The sequence below is a fragment of the Lepisosteus platostomus genome, chromosome 3, assembly GCF_059453375.1.
Source record: "Lepisosteus platostomus isolate fLepPlt1 chromosome 3, fLepPlt1.hap1, whole genome shotgun sequence".
Classification (NCBI taxonomy): domain Eukaryota; kingdom Metazoa; phylum Chordata; class Actinopteri; order Semionotiformes; family Lepisosteidae; genus Lepisosteus; species Lepisosteus platostomus.
Genome location: NC_142613.1, coordinates 54,849,864 through 54,872,185, shown reverse-complemented (window position 1 = coordinate 54,872,185; position 22,322 = coordinate 54,849,864).

Below are 22,322 nucleotides of genomic sequence, written 5' to 3'. Positions count from 1 at the left end.
ATTTCTAGTTATTTTTTAAATTTCTTTCAGGGGGTAATTTGTAATTATGAAATTTTATCAAGAAACCATGAAAATCTAAAGGGTGCCCTGTCTACCAACAGGGATACAAAAGTCCTCACTATAACAGGAAGGACAGAATGAGACAAACAAATGAATTAGAATAATGGGGAAAAAGAACTGCAGATGTTAATAAGCAAGAATAACAGTGGCAATATGCCGTTTACAACATTCAGTGAGGTTCCACCCTGAATAGCAGCAGTTGCATCCGATTTATACTGTTCATATATTCTCATTGGGGGATCACTGTATAATATTGGATACACCCTAGTAAAGCCTCTTTGCTCTGGGACATGTGCTCCTGGATGGAGACAGAAATCACATCCAAACCTTCCATTGAATTGCGTGGAATTTTTTAAAGCAAATCTTACAATAGAATGCAAGTACAAATCAAAGTATGAATTCTAACTTTTTCAGACCTTCTGGAATTACTATTTTAATCACAATCACAAACATTTTATATTTTCTCAAGTGGCTTTATAGTTAAGATCATAACACCTCTAAAACTGTATTTTTATTTCCATTGAAAATGCAGGTGTATCATTATCAGCAAACCATGTTTTAGGGGAAGTGTCACCTATCCTCCTATTAGGGAGCGTCTGGTCCCGTTACCCCCTTTTTATTCCCCTGACCCTCCGCCGGATCCTGCTCCGGCTTTTACCTGCATGTGTTGTCTGCGTAGGGTCCTGAAGGAACACTTCGTGACAATATGGCTCCAAAATTATATTGATATACTGTATAAGATGGAAGTGAATATTAAATTTTAATCATAGTAGAAAATACTGTAGGGTGCTGCCTAAGTGAAACGCTTATATTACATACTCCAAATGAGAACTGTTATAAAATTGGTACATAAAATCAAAACGACATTAACCCCAGATTGAAATTTGCTTTGGATCCAACTTTCTTTTGTAATAGGCATACCTTAAATGTTTCTAGGGGGGAATTGTGTAACTTTTGCTTCATTTTCTATTACTATTTGAACCACTATTACTGTACATAAGCACATAATCTATGGTTATAGAAAGTGCTTGGTTAGGGTTATGGTTGCAAAAATAGTAAAGCTTTGAAATTTGTGAAATGCATTTTGTTCTATGTACTGTACTGTATGTCAATATTTTTATATGTTGTTTGAGTTGTGATCATATAATAATGTCTCATATTAATAATGTATTTTTTTTCTTTTTCAAAGTATGTGGACATTATCTCCCTCCCAGTAACATAACTGACAATGTAGTGAAAATTAATTTTAAAATCACAAACATAAACTGTAACTTGTGACAAACAGTTCAGCTGGGTTCTCAAGTATCTTTCACTTCCCACTGCCTTTTCTTTAACACACTCTTAATGTTTCTCCTGTGTCTTCGCCTGTTTCAGAGAACTGTCAGGAGACTTTAACAGGTATGAATTCCAGTCCCAAATTTTGCCATTTCTAAATAACAATCGCTATATATTTAATTAGAGTATGAAATGTAGAACAGATAAGGCTTGATATTCAATTTGAAGCACAGTGGACTGGACAATAGATGTGTTCTGTTTGTCACAAGTACTGTATGCAAGACTTTCCAAACAACAAAAGACCCATAAAGTTCACCCAAACATTTCTTGCAGGCTTCCAGAGAAGATACATCTCAGTCAAGATTGGCTAACTTCATATACCCACGATATTTTGAGACCTGTTTTCCAGTTTTCATTTTTGAATCTACAGTATCTTACTATCTGAAGTAGTGTGGGACGTAGACATACTGTAGGTCACGAATCCTGGTAATCTAAATTAGGACAGCTTTTGGAATAGAATGATGCTTGACTTTTGAACTCAGAGCACTGGGGAACAGAGCATTTTCAATTCTGTGTGTTGTGAGGTTGTAACCATGGCTGTAATTGAATCTGTGATGAAATGTTGCAGGAATTAAAACAAGGTTAAAAGTTCTTTTTAAATCGCTTGATTAAGACTAAGACTACAGTTTTGGGATGGCAAGTGTTTTCTGGACATGATGACCTTGAGCAAAGCAGCACTGAAGTAGATTCGCAAACAAACAGCTTGCCATGTGATGCCTGTGCCTGTTTTTGTGTTAGACTCCCTATGCATTTCTGTGTGACAGTAGAGCCCTTATGCAATTTTGTGTCATCCATTAACATAAGAATCTCAAAATTGACATCACAAAGATCATTTAGGAAATATCTCATGGTCAATACTCAGTTATAGCTGATAAAGTCTTTTTTGAAGAGTGATTTAAAATGTGTTTTCAACTGTAAACCTGTCCCATCAATAAAGGTAATTTTGCACAGTCTTCCTTGGACAAGATGTGGTCATCGCCCCGTGAATACTTACACCAGAATGAAACGTATGGTTCATCAAGCACCCATAGCAAAACAGACGACATAGTTAAAATGATTTGCAGTTACTCTTTCTTGCCTTCAATCTGCAGTGAAGATAAATAGTAACTCTGTCAGCAGGTCTCTCAAAATGAATGCATTACCACGAGACTGATAGGTTTTCTGCAACAATTTCAGAATTTAATAAAATTGTTTAACAATTCTTATTGTAAAAGTAATTGTGTATGAGTTGTCCTTCAAATACATAGAATTTTTTGTTACAAAAACATAAAATACAATTAATAACTTTGAATGCCTGCTAGCATTGCAGATTTTCATTTTAAAATAAAGAGCACTTTGTAATCCCATTAGTTAAACATGTCTTGGTTATTGCAGTTAATGCATCTGAAAGATTCTTTAAATATTTCCCTAAAACTCTTTAACTGCCATACTTATTTTCATTATTAATGAGCCACATGGCTTGTAGCAAGGTTCTTGAAAGACAAAATAGTAAATGCTTTTAGAGGAACTCTGTTTTGTAAAATATGAAATCTGTGCTGACATGATTAAATACCAAAATAATTATAGAAATTAAACTTACAAACAACTTTTGTCCTGAGCTATTTTTTATCCACTGTTCTCAAAGTGTGTGACATTAAGTGACCCTGTCCTTTTTAAAATGAATCACAACCTGCATAAAAAATGAAAAAAGAGAAAAGCAAGTTATTTTTTCAGTACTCTCGCTCAGTGAAGCTTACCATTTGTTTTCAAAGGGAGTGTGCAAAGACTCAATAAAAGTTAATTGCCTGCATCATATTTAGCTTAATGGAATAAGAATGTGACAATTATGCACTTTTTACTCTATGCATCTCTGATGCAGCATTGTTTTTTTTCTCCCATTATGTGGTTCTTCCTGTTACTTTCAGAACTGATACTGTACAGTAACTATATCTGAGTGAGAGAATAAAGGTTTAAATATTTATTACTTTCACTGAAATGTAGCAGTTCACAGGAAGCCCTGTTGGTTAAAGGAAATGCAGATCTGTGCAATTCAGTTCTTTTCTAGCTCTAGTTCATATTTATTTGAGTGTTTGAAGCATCATCCTATTAAAATCATGAAGCAATTTGGCAAATCATAAGAAAACTTTAAGAAAAACTCTAAAGAAAATATTAAAATATATTAAACACTTAAATAATTGAACATATAAAATAATTGAAGAATGTGCAGTACATCAAAGTCCTGTAAACGTTTCGATCCATTTTCTAACACCTTTATCCAATACAGGGTCGCGGGTGAGGCAGAGTCTATCCCGGCAAGCAAAAGGGTCAACTCAGGATACGCCCAGGGTGGGATGCCAGTCCATCGTAGGGCACACACAGACACACACACTCTCACACTCATACTAGGGCCAGTTTTACAAGAAGCCAATTAACTTACCAGTCTTTGAACTGGGAGAAAACAGAGCATTTGGAGGAAACCCACGCATACATGGGGAGAACATACAAATTCCATGCAGAGACACCCCAGGAATTAGACCCGGGGCTCCAGCACAGTGAGGCAGCAATGCTAACCACTGATGCACTGTGCCACACAGAGAAAATGAACATGTAAAATTTAATTGATTAGATGGTGCATTGTTTAATTGCTGATATACTATTTAAGACACTTATAATTAGTAACATATTTAAACCACACAAGAGCTACATTCACAAATTGTTTAACTTGGCTTGGTGTTTCCTGATTTCAATGAGCTGATCTGCCTCCTTATCAGGTTTACGGGGGTCATAACTTTCAATCTTAATCAGAAAATCAAATTGACAGCTTTGTTGACCTTCATTTTCCAAAGTGGTTCTGCCTTGTTAATTAGGAAAAGAAAATGCTGAAGCAGTCAAATATGGTGATTAATGAAGACTGCCAAGAAAAACTGTAAGGTCATCATAAAGCAAATTCTTGAAAGTAGCCTACAATATTTTTCATCTAGCAATATTACATGTTATAGCAGGTAATTGAGGAATGAACGTGTTAACGAATCATCTACTTTTTAAAAAAAGTTTTTCAAAAACCAGCAAATCGAAAGGAAAAAATATTTTATTACTTTATTACTCATCACTTTATTACATCATATCTTTTTACAGAAAATCCTAACATTGTCCTTTAAAAAATCACATTAATCACCTAAAAATCACATTAAAATTATTACAATTGCAGCTGCAGTTTTTTATAACTTTCAGTATGTCACATTGTTTATCACAGCAGTCTAAAACACAGCAGTCTGGTTTTGGAACTCTGGTCTTGGATAGCCTCCATCCAGCAAGTTTTATAAAGAATATTGCCATTAAATCAGGAATTTCTAAAGCCCTGGAAAAGTTGAACTATAATCAAATAAAAAGGTAGTGTGTCCAGTTAAGTAATTTAGAGATCTTTTGGAATAAAAACAGAATATTCTTCAGGCCTCATGACCAATGTTCTCTTCATTGAAACATCCATTCATTTTCTATCTGCTTTATGCAGTACACGGTTGCTGGAGCTGATCCCAGTCAGCAACTGGTGCAAGATTTTGTGGATGGGATGCCAGTCCATTGCAGGACACGCAAAGATACAAACGCACACACTCACACCAGGGCAGAATGTGTGGTGCAAAAAGAGTATAATCTGCCTTTCACCCTTACTGGGATAGGCTCTGGCAAATGGATGGATAAATAGATGGATTGTGTCTTTTCAGGATTGGGGTTGGATCCTTGTATTTAGGACGGCCAATAAGAATACCTGGATTGAGTCTCTTCTGGACCTTAGTTGGAGACCCCTTGTTTATCAAATGGATTTCTACCACTTTAGATTCAAGGACATCACCTTCCACCACAGTCTGAGATTGTCCATTTAAAGATACCTGACAGTTTAAACAGCAGCTCATGTAAAAGACAGTGAGGTGGTAGTGTCACCTGTCACCTCAAAACACAATGAAAATGATATACTTTTCATACATGTGGTACTATGCTGCACCATCAGTTCCACGTTGCTTTAGTTTGCAAACTGTATAGCAGACAAATATAGGAATTTCTCTTTATAGCCAACATGACTATAAAATATCCTTCCGATTTTATATTCAGATTTTGGATTTTAAGAGTTTCTCTGCTAGCCCTATTAATATGGACAGCTTGTACACATCTTAATGTCTAAGAGATATTAGAAGTAGAATAGGCAATAAAATCTGATGAGCCGGAGAAGTCATCCTCTGTAGAGTATTGAGGAAACCATGTGATGTAAGCACATAAAATTACTGGAATGTGTGCCCTTCACTTTTCTCTGACATACAGCCCACGTATATACATTTTTTACATACTGTCGTAGTGTCAGGCTTAGAGTTGAAAATGTAATTGATTTTTAATACTAGTTAATGTTGCAGTTTTCCTGCTGGACATGATGTATTGTTTCTAGTGAGTAGCCAAAAAGTCCCTCTGGAGCCACTTCTTACAGAAACAGCATTTGACAATTAACATCCACAAGCGGTCAAAATAGTCTGATATTACGTGTCAAGGGCTTTCGGTCAACTTGGTGATAGAGGTGTACTCCCATGAATATTTATACAGATTTCACTTCCCCCACCATATCTTCCCCTGGTGTCAGACTAATAATGGCTTTTTCTGCATGTAAAACGGTGACTTATTAATGTAGATGAGGCCATGAAACACCTTGATTTGCTCTGGCAGTATGAAGTGTCTAGCCACAATGAATGGAGATTCAGATCACCTCCGTGTCGAAAGTATCTTTAGATAGTTTGTATGCAAAAATAACAAATATATGTTTAAAATATATAATTTAAAAATAACAAACAGATGACAAGCAGGAAAAAAATTATATTAGGATGTTTTAAAATGCAAATTGTATATCTAGTGATGCAACATTAAAATTGTGCAATGTGTTATTAAGACCTCAACACACATAGTGCATACACTTCTGGTTTTACAGATCACATTGCAAACAGACATTACTTTTGCTGAATTGTTGCAAGGATGAGAAGCTCCCGGGCTTAAAGGAAGGATCCTATGCTAACAGGTAAGAAGAACAGTATCTTTTCAGTCTTCAAGACAAAGCACTAAGAATGGTCTTGGTTGGAACAGATGATCTTCACAATCAACAGTGAAACACAAGTTCACAAGTGGACACTCCACAGTGGTACTTTAAAAACTGAGAAAAAGGAACTTCTTTACACAGATAGTTCTGGGAGTTAAAACTGTTAAAGCTGATTTCCTGGATTCCTTCAAGAAACTACTGGACAAAATCCTCAAATCAATTGGCTACAAGGAACCAAATGAAACAGATGGGTTCAAATATCTCCTTTCCTTTGTGAACTTTTTACTCATATCTAGACAAAATATGAACATAATACACATGTTCAGCTAATTCACATTTTGACTCGCATTTGGTACCATACAATTAAAACAGCCACTTTAAACCAATTGTAGTCAAATATATTATTGCAATCATTCCCTAAATTGGTCTTTTGGGAATATACAGTAGTTTAATTAACAAAACTAATGCACTGGACTCTACTTTGACAATTTCAATTAAATGTTCTAAGGCTGTTTCCAAATGGATCATTGAAGTACTCTGTCAAACTAATGGATACTGTTAACAATCACAATTAAGAGAGAAATATTTAAGAATAGTTTATCAAGAACTAATGAAGTATGAAAACTCCTAATGTGAAAATACTCATTGTCATGGCAGACATTTATACGTCATAGTTAGTGTACTCAAACAGTCAAGTCACAGTATTTTAAATGGATTTATTTCTGACTTAAAATGTGCCTATTGTAGGTAGGCCACAGTATTTATGCCAGCTTTAAAATAAAAAAAAATCTCTAAATTGTACAGTACCTTAGAAGAATGTGGGAGTGTTGCACTTTCTGCATGAGATACACAGTGCCCTTCAGTTTGATTATTACCTTCCAATCCAATGAATGCAACCTTTTATTTTACTAATGTACAAATCAATACAGTTTTCTAGCTTTTGCATAATGTTTCTACCATTACAATGGACTGTACTGAAAGAAGATGTTTATTGCATTATAACCACTATGACTGGTCCTTGAGAATTAAAATGATTTATTGTCTAATGCATCAAAACTCAACTTGACTGTAATACTTTTTTTACCTTAATATACTCATGTAATATCTACTATCACAGCTTCAGGTATGCAGTTTTAACATCTGTTGATTACATTTTTTTCAGACTTTTACTATGAATTACAGTACATTTCACACAATATTCAACATAAGTCACATGTGGTGTATGTATACTATAACTAATGATATCTGAGAGGTAGAAAAGTGAGGGAATGACTGCTCCTGCCTTTCATAACTTCTGTGAGCTGTAATGAAAAAATCTGTGTTTAATCAATATAGTGTGTTGTCTTGGGTGATCCCATGTCCATGCACACAAATCCTCAACAATGACAGTCAATGTAGGTGTATGCGGTTTTATTGCAGGCTTTTTCAAGTCTTATAACAAAAACAGCACTGCACACAAACGTTTTATACCGAATTCCCACTGATCATGTTCATGCAAGAATGTGCAAGAATATGCAATTCTCTACCTTCTCCACCTGACTTTTGGTCACTGGTTCCTGCACCACCCTCACCTAAAGAGACTTTTGAGTCACAGGTCGCTGCATTCCCCTCACATCAGGGGACTCTTGAGACACAAGCGGCTCCTTGTTCAGCTTCTGTATTTCAGGCTGGCTTGGGGATTCTGCCTTCTTTGTTCCCCATTCCATCTGCTGCTCCATACTTCTGTGAAGATTTGTCTGCATGTCTTCAGTTGAGAATAGAATTAGCAGTACAAACTTTATTGTTCCAGTACTGTTTTGCTTCCATGATCTGGACATACAGGTTCAGTTTGTTTCTTTTGGACTGACTGGAAACATCCTGTGCTATTTATTTGAATTTCCTTATCCAGTTATCCTGCTCCTCGTGGAAAAGCATCTGAAGAACTGAGCTTGTCTCCCTCTGCCACTACTCAGCTGCTGTTCTGCAACTCCCTTCATAGTCTGGTCAGAAGTCACTTGAGGTTTGTACCACTCTTCAGCAGACACCACTGAACGCTTCCACTACAAGATTCTGGATTTGTTTTGTTTTTGCTCTGGGCCTTCTTAAAACCCCTTGTAGAAGGCATTTAGGTTTATTTGATTTGATCCAGTGATTTTGTGGTTTATCCTCACTTATTTTCTCAACCTATTACAATTAACAGTACTCATGTTGCCAGACCAACAAATGAGACAGTATGTTAAAACCAATTCAATAAATGATTTGTAGAAAAAAATAGTTAGCATAGTTATTTTGTTTTTTTTTTTAAAGTAGTTGAGTTTCCAAAGAACAAGAATGATTGTTGGCCTTTTTTAGAAATGGTGTCACAACATTTATTCCAGCTTAGGTTTTTGTCTATGACCAGTCCCAAGTGCTTGTTGTCATTGACACCTTCTACTGTCTTGCAATTAATTACAGTATGTTGGAAGGAAATACATTTATTTTCATATCTAACATATCACACTATCATCACACTATTTAGTAAAATCATTTCAAGCCCATGATGAGTCCTTTAATAAGCCAACTAGGGCTGTGTCATCAGCAAACTTAATGATATGTCTTAATGAGATGAATAGGTGGGACAAGACACAAGCTGGGGTTGATCCAGTAGAAGAGTAGTGAATATCATTATAACCATTTCCGAGTTTTGACTTGTTGATACCTGTTTGTTAAGAAGTCTAGAACCTACATTATCAAGTTAGTGTTTAAAGTGAAGTTCTTTGAGAGTTTCTGTACTATCATCAGTGATTGTATTGTATTAAAAGCAGAGCAAATATCAACAAGTAAGATTCTTGAAAATGTCTTTGCTTGGTCAAGATGCGAATAGACTACAGTGGATTTAACAATCTGAATATTGCCTCTTCTGCTCCCCTCCTTTCTCCGTATGCAAACTGCAGGAGGTCCATAATGTCCTGTGTGTTCTTTGTGATGGAATTGGGGAAATATATTTCTGATTTTGCTTTGGTGGTTATTGTGTGAGGAACATACAAGTCTGATGGGCTTTGGGTAAAATATGTGGTTTCAGTTCTTGCAAAGCTCTCATAAGTAAAATGGTGTCAACATCTTCTTTTTCTTCTTCTGATGATAATGATAATCTGTGAGGCTGAAGTGACTGGACATTTAGATTTTGAGAAAATCTAATTTCAACAAAGAAAAACTATAGGTTCACATTGTATTTTTGTTGTGCTTTGTTCATTACCAGGAGGTTGAAAGCCAGCGACAAGAGGCTACCCACCAAGAAAAACAGGTGAAATGCCCTCTCTCTCCTTTCTTATGATTATTCTGCTTACAGAAATGGCAGACTTACTGTATTTAAGAACCTAAAATACCACTGTAACTTTTGATTAAAATGCTGTTTCTATTAATTTCACCTCTTTGTGAGTTAATTTAGTCAATCTTAATACCTTATGGGAACTATATTCTATTATTTTTAGACTGTTCCTATATTATTCTCACAGTCTTCTATTCAAAATATTCAGGAGGTGTAAAGCCGTTGTGTTGATTCATTTGTGTGTTTTGACAAGCAGAAGAAACTAAAATACCATTATTTTTTATAGACAAGCTGTTGTTTCCTGCAGGCATTGCTCATTGCAAACAATCTTTCCTTTGGTGTTGTTCCTTCTTTACCAAAATAGGAGTATTGCAATTTTCAAATCTTTATGCTTATATTAGATAAGTATAAATATTGGTATTGAGCACCCATTTCATAATATTCATCACATTGCACACCTCAATCACCCCGTCATCAGCTCTACTGCAACAACATGGTTCATTCCACCAAGTACTGTATGTGGATCTGACAAACCTTTACAGCTTCCAGAAAATGTTGGAAGCAATAAAAAAGTCAAACAACATTAAGCATTTAAAACAATTACAGTAATATCAAGATATGTTATGTTGCTACTGCAGAATGCACTAGCTCTGTCCATTCAGAATATTGTGTACAGTTTTGTTCACCACAATATAGAAAAGATACTGCTGCTCTTGAATCAGTTCAGAGAAGATGAACCACATGCTGGGCCTGAAGGGAATATTCTACACTGACCAGCAGAAGGAACTGAGCCCTATAGCCCTATAGCCCTATCATTTTAAAGGTTTAGTAATATTATTAGCATGACAATTTCTTCAACAGCCCATTTTCCCTGCCTCCTAGTGATGTCTTAACACATTCTGCATTTTCTCTCTTCACTGAATTTCAACACCTATCTCAATGTTATTGGTACCCTTACACAGAAAGTTCAAACCAACGACTGAAACTACTCCTACAACTTTCCTTTGCTTTTCTTAAAAGCAAGTTTTTAAAATAGAAATGGATTTTTACTGTGAACAGTGTTCCCTAAGAACCAATCCGTTTATTCATTTTATAAATATTTTATTCAATACTGGATCACAGGAATGCCAAAGCTTAGGTGGGGTACACCCTGGACGGGATGCCAGTGTACACACAGACAACGATACGCACACACTCACATCTGAGCCAATGTTCCCAGAAACCAACTAACCAATTATAATTGGTGGTATATCTTCGGTCTGTGGAAGGAAAATGTAGCATCTGGCAGGAACCAACCCAAACATGGGGAGAACATGAACATGAACTCTACACAGTTTTTCAGGTCTGGAATTGAACCTACTGTAGGTCCCCGGTGCTGTAAGGCAGCAACGCTAACTACTATGCCACTTTGCCTCCCAGGTAAGGATATCGAACTATCTAAAACTCCACAAATGTGTTAATGTTTCTAATTGACATATGAAACATTAGCTCATTACCTCCCCAGTAAATCACAGGAGATAACTGTTGTTTTATTATTAAACCACCCAACAACCACATATCCTCATAAAAATCCAGAATCAAAGTAAGACCCATAAGCATCAACAACAGTTTGACATTAACAGGGCACACTGGTCACTAGCCTACTATGGTGTCCTATGAATGGTGCCATCCACTGCAAGTACAGTATCCAGTTCAGGGAGGTCCTTTGCAATCCTTGCTGGTTGTGATCAGTGAGACACTGATCAACAGCCTGGGTTGATCAATGAGACATGTACTGTAGGTGACAGGGAGGATCAATCTTTGTCAGCAACCCTGACTTCCTGTACACAATCTGTGTCCGCTCAGGCACAGTGAGGATCATGGTCAGCCATGATCAGGAAGAGAATGCTGTGGCATTATTGAACTTATTATATTGTCTAGCTACTACTGGTCTGTGGCATTGCCTTGGATCATAGCAAGTTAGTTTTTCATGGACAGGATATGCCAGAAATACAAGCTTGGCGATGTCTGAGCTGACTTGAATCAGTACCTGCATGAAGCCCATTCGTATTTTGTCCATATCATGTGAACCCACCCACTGTATCCTTACATGTCACCTTGCATGCACTTGTTGGTGGAACCTGTTATGGATATACAGTCTGGACATGTGGGTGTTCCTTATTTCTCTCATACATAACTGTAGTCGCATAGCATCATCATTCCTGTTCCTGAGGGCTCTGTGCATCAAGCATCATTCATCAGCCTGGGTTATGCTCCTTATATTACAGTTCTGGAATTCCAAGGTCCAAGTTACAAGGCCAGCTGAAATTACCTTGTGTCATCCCAAGTTCATTAGTGACTTCAGTCCTCTGATGTACTGTGTCCCACAAGAATACAGTCAGGTAGTGCTCCTCATCTGTAAGGAAATCTCTCCTCAGAGGCAATCATGCCCCCTAACTAGATGAAAGTACTCAAATTAAGGCACCATACGCTACTCCTTAATTTCAGGTTCTGACCCCTAAGCCAATAACAGTAACTCACAGAATGGGCTTTTGATGCTGTCCATAGTTTGAGTTGTCAGCTGCACCATATATTATATAATTATGCAATTTGTGTACCTCATATATCCTTAACCAACAGCTTTGTACCAAAACCCAAATAACCCTAACATTTTGTGAGTAGTGCATGATAAAACACAAGTGACATTTAAACCAACTCAATACTTTACCTTAGGAACTTTTTAGTAAAAGTACATTACTTTTTTTCACCACTAAACCAGATAAATAGATGATAAATAAGACAAGCCAGATCACACTTTACATGATTCCATTATCCATCTTGTATAAGAAACCTCATTGTTCCTAGGGAGGGTTGTAAATCCTGAGACTATGTGGAAAGTATAAAGTGGAAGACAGTTCCAGTCCAAGACAGACAAGGCTGGACAAAAAGACAGCCATGGGGACAAATTCTAGAAAATCAGTAGTTCAACTGCAACTACTGGTTATAGTGAAGACAAGTGTTCAAGTTTCTGAACCCATAACTGGCATGTTGTAGGTTCACAACCAAGTGTGACACTGTTGTTGTACCCTTGAGCAAGGTACCTCACCTGAACTGTTCTGATTAAGTACCTAGCACTATAAATGATTGCAAATCTAGTCTCCAAAGGATGAAAATGTCAGCCAAATAGTCAATGTGGAGTAGTAGTAGACAGCGACATTCGAGAATGTCGAAGCACCTAGTGTAAAACTAATGGACGTGAACAGAGTGTGCAAGCTCCACACAGAAGCTGCCTGAGCCCAGGGATTGTATCTGGGACCCAACAGCAGTGAAGCAGCAGTATTGACCAGCATGCCAACCTGTCCTTCAGGCTCAATTTCTCTGTCATAAACATGAAAACTGAACTACATTTGTGGCAGATCCTTTACTATTTTAAGGTCCTTGTGTCCAATATTTTTATAATTTTGTTTAAGAATAGTAGAAAGTGTGTTCCATTTGAATGTAAAATTTGACATAACATTGTAATCATTTCCTGAAAGATGTGAGATGAAATAAAGGAAATTCAAATGCAAGCACTTTTTGATACCAGATGTTAGTGAACTGATTTGTATTCTGCAGTATGAAATTTCCTAAATTTTTAATGATGAGTAAATGTCAAATGGACTGACTGGCAAGGTAAGAATCTGACCCATTTTTTTAGCCTTAATTAAACTGAACTTGATACTGTATGTCATTTAATGTTTTTCTTTACCATTATTCTATGCACATTGTCTGAAAAGAATTGCATACTGCATTACTGTATGTATTTTTTGGCATTGTTACCATGTAGGAAAAGAGCTTGACGAGATTGCCAGTAATGCAATTATACAGAATATTTCTGCTATACATAAGCAATTTCTCGATTGCCTTGTAGATAAAACAGAATTTGTGTAACCCTTTTAAGCTAAAATTAATGTGATGCTTCAGTCAGCAGAAAGTCATGTGCATTGCCATTAAGCAGTATGGAGCAGAAGAGGACAATAATTAACTTAATATTTAATAACTCTGAATTACATTTTAGCAATGACAACAGTTCTTATCATGTAAACAAAAACCCATTTTTCAACACTTTTTATAATACATTGGAAAGATTAATCCTAAGCATTGTACTGTAGATTGCTTTCATTTAGGTTCTGAGAAGAAATAGACAAAACTGCATATAGCCATAGCGCTAATGATATTGAGCAGTTTTCGGCAGCAAAACTGAGATGAAAGTAAAAGGGTTCAAATGAGAGGAGCCTGTTCAGTCAATCTTCCTCATCAGTTTTTGAGAAGCTTAATGATCTAAGAACTCAGTTAAGACTTGGCTGAAATGGCTCAGAATCCACAGTATTATCCACAATCATTGTAATTTTTTTGTAATGATGTGCCTCCTGTTTTCATTGCTGGAAATAGGTGTACTCACAAAAATGTCCACATCACTAGAGCAATGACAAGAACATATGTCTTCTGGATTGATCATTTACATATCAATTCAATTATGTCTATCCAGCTGGCTTACAAAACAAATCTTTCCAAAAACAATTAATTCACACCTTCTACATCCTGCAAGGCTTCTTTTGCGAAATGTATCTTAGATCTTGTAAAGGAATTGTCAGGAGGCACAGGCAGGAGCAGGTAGGACCCTGGGCATAGCTGTCTCCAGTCTCGTTTGGTCAGGATGTTGTTAAGATTCAGTCTTCAATACAAATCCAAAACGAGAGGCAGAATCGTGGTCGACAACGGTAACTTGGAGTCGAAGGCCAATAGGAACAGAAGAGGAAATCCAGGTCTTTAGAAATTGAAAGTTAAAGTGTAGCTCAGAGAGGAGACCTCAAAAGTGAGCGAGGGCCAAGTGGAGAGTAAGGGTTTAAATAGGAAAGTGTGCGGTGTTAATTGGTGCATGGGTGTGTATGGTGAAGAGCGCTCGTGAGAATGCGGGAGCATTTACGTGTCTGCGTGCAGTTCATGACAGGAATGGCATATGATTTACCAATGCATTAGAAGAAAAGTGTTTATGACACCTGAAAAGGCCTCAAGACAAATATCACCAATGCCTGTTGAGAGATCCTAGACACCAGGATAGGTTTGATGAAATTGTTATGGTGGTAAATAAGCTTATTTTATAAAAAACTGGTGCTTTATGTGCAAGTTGGAGATGCTGGCCCACCAACAAGCACAGGTGCAGTTTCAAAGGAAAGCTTGTGATATTAAGTACTCTTGGTGGTCAGCCAAGGCAAAAGAAATTCAACATCTGTTAGAATATAAGCAATGTTTATGGTTTCTTCACAGTGACAATGATTCTTATATGACCTAATTATACAGTACAGGGACCAATCCTTTTGAGACCTAAGGAGGAGGGTGACCTAATCAAGGTAAGGGAAGAAGTAAGAATCAACTTTCAGCAAAATTATATTTAATTCAATCTCTCACCACCCAATTAGAGATGAACTTGGCTCTCTATCAACACTTAATGAGGTGATGAAAGCCATCACCCAAATGAAGAAAATAGCAGGAAAACGTTTTAAGCACAGTGAACTGAAACTAACACTACATTTCTCATCACCATCATCATTATATTTAAACATGGAATTAAGAGGTTATAATGTGTTTTGCCTGTTCTTAATGATGCAATGCAGTGAGAGGCCAAGAGACTGTGTGATGTAGTAAAGGCCTGAGTTTTAGCTATGTATACTTTTTATGTTTATACTGAGAAAGTAAGTAAGTCATTTTGCTTCCTAGCTGAGTAGCAAAGCACAGAAGAAGCAAGTTAGAATTCTAATGTGAGAGCTAGGGTTTTTATTTGGTGTTTACTTTATCCTATATAAAATACTGTTTCCCCCTTATTGCAGCCTTTGTATGTCTACTTGCTGAGATCCCTTCTATTTAAAGGGATACATGCAGTGTTATATATGGTAAAGACAGTGGGCAAGTGGCAACTTAACTGCTTACTGACCCCCTGTTAAACAAAAGAATCAAAAAAATCCCTCACTCATGTTTTATTTTTATTTCTCTTCAGCTCCCTTACGCTCCCCCTTCCTTTCATTGCACAAACAAGGTTCTGCTCTGTGAAGCAGGCATTTTACTGATACATGTACCTAAAGGGAAACTTTGGTAGCTGAAAATAAAAATAACCAAATTATAATAATAATGTAATTTATAATATTACTTTAGAGATATTAATTTACTCATATAGCTAGCAGTGGTAGCTATAAATGAAAAATAAGCTAAAGAACAATTTTCTGCCTTCTTCACAAATATTCTTCATAAACATTTTCTGCAACAAATTCTTTAATATTGTCACTTGCTCTTAACTACATTTTCTATTAACACTTGCTGTCATTATTATTGTAATGGGAAATGAAACACTTGTAGCTTCATTGAAACTCTTCTAGACAAAGGAAGATGTAGCGCTTGTAGTTTTTAATTTAGCTCATTCAAGGAGAGTGGTGCTTTGGTGTTTCAGTGGTAGAATTATTACCTTCCACATGGAGGGTCCAGCTTTTATTTCAGGCCAATGCATAAGTAAAACTCTTAACCAATAAAGACTATTTCTCTAATATTAAAATATATAAAACAACTTTATAAGTTTATAAGATTATAAATAATAAAGTAATAGTGAATGATTACATGATTGATTAGACTAAACCAATCATGTAATCACCAATCACATTTACTTAAAACCTAAATTAAACCATGATTTCACTTCTTGTATTTATAAATGTTATAAAATTAGATGGTACTGTATTAAAGGAGCCAGGTGCTCTAACTTAAAATGCTGTATTTCCAAATTCAGTGGCTCTGTACTGCACCTCTAGCACTGGCTCTTGCGTTTTGAATATTGTCAGAGCAGCGTGATAAACATTTCAAATGAAATTAAAGTTATTTATGATTCTATAAACCTGCAAAGTACATGAAATTATCCATGCTAATAGATTATACTTATTAATTATATTGTAGTGTTGAAAATAGGTTGATTTATCGTCCAGTACTTTTAGTGTTTTCTTGTACAAGTGTACACAGGGGTCTGAGAGTAGTTTTTCTGCATGTGACCTCCTTGTTATACAATAAAGTAATATGAAAGAACAATGCATATATTTCTAAGCAGCATCTGTAGTTTTTTTTGTTTTCAGATCAATCTGAAATTAATGAGTTTGTGTCTGACTATATTTACAACCCTTTTGTCACGACTACTCACAACACGCATTGTTCCCAATCAGACTCCAGCCGTTTCCAATTCCAACAAATGCAATTTTACCAATTAATCAACCAACCAGATCTTTCTTCCATCACCGCACCCTCCACTTCCCGGATTACTTAAACCCTCACCACCTAGACCTCAATGCTCAGTATTGGTTTTCACCTAGCAGAGCTCACCTTTTCATTCTCAATTTTCCTGACTCCTGAACCTTTGGCTTCCTGACCTTCGAACCTGTTTTTGACCACGACCTTTGATCTACGATTTGGATAAGTACGCTTGGATTTTCCTTCTTCTCCTCACTGCCTTTGCTTTCTGTCAGCCGACTTACAGGGTCCTAAAATCCATCTGATTAGTAGTGTAACACTTTTCACAGGTGTCTTGAACTGAAGTTTTGAAGCAATAACAATCCAAAGATAATCAATAAAGATCCCACGATTTTCTTCTTATGCTGTTGAATGTATTCAAATTCCATGTAGTTTTGTTGGGCAATGTCAGTTAAATTTCTATAAATATTATGATCAGGGGGTGTGAATAGTCTAATTAAACTACAAATAATTTCTATGAAAGTTAACAGTTATACACCACCTGTTAGCCAGGGTTTACAGTGCGTTAACACTTAAATGCAGTTGTTTTCTTGGTTCTCCAGCGGAGTGAGTAAGAGACAAAATCGAAAACTTTAGAAGAACAAATATTTGTTGCCAAGTATTTATAAACACAACATTTATTGCTATTATGTATAGAACTTTACAAAGACTGAGTACCAGGGACCTGCCTATAAGAGAACCAGGGAAGTAGAACTCTATCCTTCAACTGAGGTACACATATAAAGTGGGAATACTTGAAAAAACGGAAATGTGATGCGGTGGCTCTGTGGCTATGGATCTGTGCCTGTGGCTGGAAGGTTGCTGGTTCGTATCCCGTGGCTGGCAGAGGAATCCTACTCCGTTGGGCTCCTGAGCAAGGCGCTTAACCCCAACTGCTCCAAGGGAGCCATATAAATGACTGACCCTGTGCTCTGACCCCAAGCTTCTCTCCCTGTCTGTGTGTCTCATGGAGAGCAAGTTGGGTATGTGAAAAGACAAATTCCTAATACAAGAAATTCTATATGGCCAATAAAGTGATCTAATGCATAGCCACAGTTATACAGTATTTGAAACAAACATTGAATAAGGATTAATAAATGTAGCAAAGGTAGAATATGTTTTTGCTTTCAGTGAAGTGGACTAAAGTGATTGGTATTAATTATTTTATCTAGGGTTTTATTGCCCAGAACTACTAGACAAATATCAAGATAAATAAACATAGCTGAATATTATGATGATTAATGGATTACTGTATATGGTAGGTTGCTTTCTGGATTAGTAGTGAACTGTAAACATATTTAGTAATTAGACTTGATCCTGCATTGTTTAGAAGATCTTTGCAATTACTATCGTGCATATGTTTCAGTGATTTAAAGCAAAAGAAAGGTTACAAAAAAGAGGAAGCCATCTGGCAGTTCTTAATGACTTTGTTCCTAGTGGTTAATTTATAATCCATCTGTCACATTAAAGAGGCCAGGGTGTTATCTTCAATAACATGGGTGGACAGAGTGTTGTAGACACCTACAGTACTACTCTTTTTGTGAAGAAGAGCATCCTAGTTCCAGTCCTAAATGCTCTTTTTTTTAATCTTATGATTTGATGCCCAGAGTCCATAATCCTTTATTGATTCTGAATTGCTCCATGTGAGGTGTCTAGGAGCAGGAAGACTTCTAGGCAGTGTAAGGGTCATCAAGGTGCTGGAAGGCTTGTGACGAATAGTAGCCTCAGTTGTTGCCATTGCGTCCTGATGGTAAGTTAAAGAAGGTGGTTAAGCGGGCACAGCCACACGACTGAATCAAGGGTCTTCTGTAACTTCCTTAAATTGACGAGCTGGTACAGTAGGTGTGAGGGCCAGAGGTGCAAGGTTCACTGTATCTGAGAGTCCAAAAGTCTGCAAGCCAGCAACTCAATAATACGAATTGAGTTTGAGTGAGATGATCTCGGAGGTCAGAGAAAGTACTGAAGCATTAGTGAGAGATAACGTGTGGCATTACGTGGGGGCATGCCCAATGTGGAGATGGAGCCCTGGAGGAAGGGCGATGCCTCGCTTTTGTAATCCCAGCTGTCCCGGCTTCTAGATGATGAGCCAAAGCTGTGCATGTCCTATAAAGGCACACTGGACACCCCCTGAAGAGACAAGCAGGGCCACCCCTGGAAGGGGGAGTTTTTACACTGACAGTCCCAGAGGGGATTGCACCCACGTAAGGCGTTCTTTTTTTTTTGCCTGTCCCGTCATGTATCTTCACCGGGGCAGGCACACCTTTTTCACACACTACGTTTTTGTTTTGTTTTTGCCTTACGCACCTTGTTCTACCAGACTGGACCCTGCTAAATAGGGTAAGTTTAGTCTGGTCAATGCTGTGCTAGCGGTTCTTTTTTTCCAGGGCTCGACCCCATTAAATAGGGTAAGCCAAGCCTGGAGGTCGTGATGCATAGCAGTACACTTTTTTTTGTCTTTTTGTTTAATTTTTCACCCTTTTTGTGTTATTTGTGGTCCTTGCTAACCTCACACCGGTGCTTCCGTCCCTCAGTTAGGGGCGTTGACGTTTTACTGGTGTTCGCTGTGGCTCCTCCCACTCCTGCACTGTCACACGTGAGTGTTATACAAGAATCAGTGCAAGAGATAATATGACACTGAGGGAGACATGTCAGAAGTATGAGACTCTGAGACTGACTCAGACAGTAAGGGCAGATCACCTGCTGTGGAAGTCATCTAACACCGCAAACACTTTCTCAACACCATTATTTAAGGTATCAACAAAAGTAAGATGATGTCTACAATATTCAGTTTATCTATCCTCTTTTTACTTTTTACCTGAAAGTTAATGTTTGTTTCCTAGATGATATTCCCACATGCGTTTTATCTATTCACTTTGATACATGCCACTGCTAATGTAATGGGCTCTTATAATATGGTGTGAAGAGTATGCCATCTCATTTAGGTGATGTCAAAGGTTAATGTTTAACTTTGACAAGCTATCAGATGAGTTGGAGTAAAAACATTTTTTTTAATGTTTAAAGGCACATTCTGTTATTTTCTTAATGTAAGAGATGCCAAGCATTCAGCAATTATTTTAATATTTTGTGTAAATGAAGGTATGATTTAACAGAGAGAGTGGCTTTTTATAATATGTAAAAACTGGAACAGAATATCATGGATGATATTTATTGGAAACATATAACTAAAACAACATAATTAATCAGGCATGTTTTCCATACATTTCCACAGACTGCCATCCTATAGTGTAGCAGATTTACTGTGCTCTACCAAGCTGAGTGATTCCTCTCAGTAAGTAAATAACTATCACAAAGGAACTAGTAAGAGTGTAGTTTTCATGCACTGTTGTGTAATTCATTGACTCCAAAAACACTTACTGTAGTTATTAATTATCACAAGTGCTCATTATAGTGAATCCAGTTCAGCATGGAAATGTTTACTGCACCTTTGCAAACAGTCATCAATGGAGCAATATATACTGTCCTTACAGATCTAACATTTTAATGTGTGTTCATATGAAGTGCATGTATTTACTGTATATATTCTTAACTTGGAAAACATATATTATATATGTTTAATAAAGAGGGCTTTCCATTGTTTATGAAAAAAATAGCATTTCTCTTACAAAAATACATTAAATGCATGAACATTAATAGGTATATTAAAATATTTTTAAAAGTTTGGAATTTCTGCAAAGCATGCTTATAACAAACCATGCATGATACAATTACTGTATAAAACTCTTTCAACAGGATTTTTATCAACACAAATTTGTCATCTCACTGTTTTTATATGCACTCTGCAGATGTAGCTAGTAAATTTCTATTGCAAAGATCTTTCAAGCTGATGTAAGGCAAGACGCCATGCCTTCTGAATGCAAAATTAATTATGAATGATGAATCTATTAAATATGTCAAAGGAGAATAATTGCTGTTTGGGAACATTTCCTCTAAAATGATTATTATTGTGGTTAATTTCTATTGAAGAATATGACAAAGGGCTGTTGCTTGTGTGTATTTCAACTACCTCAGCTAGAACAATGTAGCTTATGGTGCTTCTGACTGAATACTAATCTGTAGCTTGAAAACCGAATAGATTGTATCTGTAGATTGAAAACAGAATAGAAATCTCTGATGGAAGCAAAATTATTCACTTTCTTATTGTTGATATAGAGAGTTTTATAATAGCGTATGTGCAGTGTATTATTTATTTTAGGAAAAAACTGCATTAAGTGCAAATGTAGACAGTATTCAAATAAAACCTTACATCTATAGGACAGCTTTATGAGGATATTAAAACATGTTCTCATTGGTGGTGGTGGAGGGGATCCCCATTACCTGTAAAGCGCTTTGAGTGGAGTGTCCAGAAAAGAGCTATATAAGTGAAAACAATTATTATTAATTATTATTATTATGTCCTGAATTGCTTTGAAAGCATTTACTGACCTTTTCTGATCAGTACAGGGGTTCTTATAGCCTCGTCTTTAGGGTCTGGTACTTGTTCAATCAGCCAGATGGAATAAAGGGGAACTGCAGTCCCAATTTCTCAGACTGGGTATTAAATCTTGGTAACAAAATAAAACGTCATATTAAGGGCAAAATCATGAAATTGTCCCTTCCTGCTTGCTAGTCGCTGTAAGCAAACACAAAATGTGGTCTCCTAATAATATTAATGCTTTTTGTCTTTTTGAGCTCACATATGTATTTTAAATGATGCCTCATTGTCGAGCATTTGGCTGTCCAGAACATAGTAGTCACACACAAAACAGAAGATCATATCAGCAGAAACTGTTTCCTTTTCCAAGGGATTGTCAACAAGCCAAGAGATGGGTAATAAACATGGGCACTGATGTTGATCCCATCGCCAAGCTTCTCGACGAGAGTTTACATTGTCATTTGTGGTGGTGTTGTGGGAAAATCTTCACCTGAGGAGTAGAAGAGAGACTTGTGCAGATTCAGCATTTATTGAGCTCAACACACACAGAAACCCAGTGTTGGGACTGCCCTGCAGAACAGACACTGCTAACGTTTTATAATTCTTTTATGCAGTGCATCCTCATGACTACATGAAAGTTTGGTTTGTTTCAGGCTCAGGTAGTTTTCATCATGATCTCTTAACAACCTTGTTAGGAGCAAACCAATTACTGCTATTTTTACAAATTCAGTTCTCATCTAATTTTACAAACCTTGAGGCCTTTTGGTAACTGATACAGGCAGTACACAGCTAATGTATTACAGTAATAATTCCATACATTCCACAACATAATTAATTACTTGCATTACAGTATGTTTGTCCTACTTCATGTGGCATGGCAG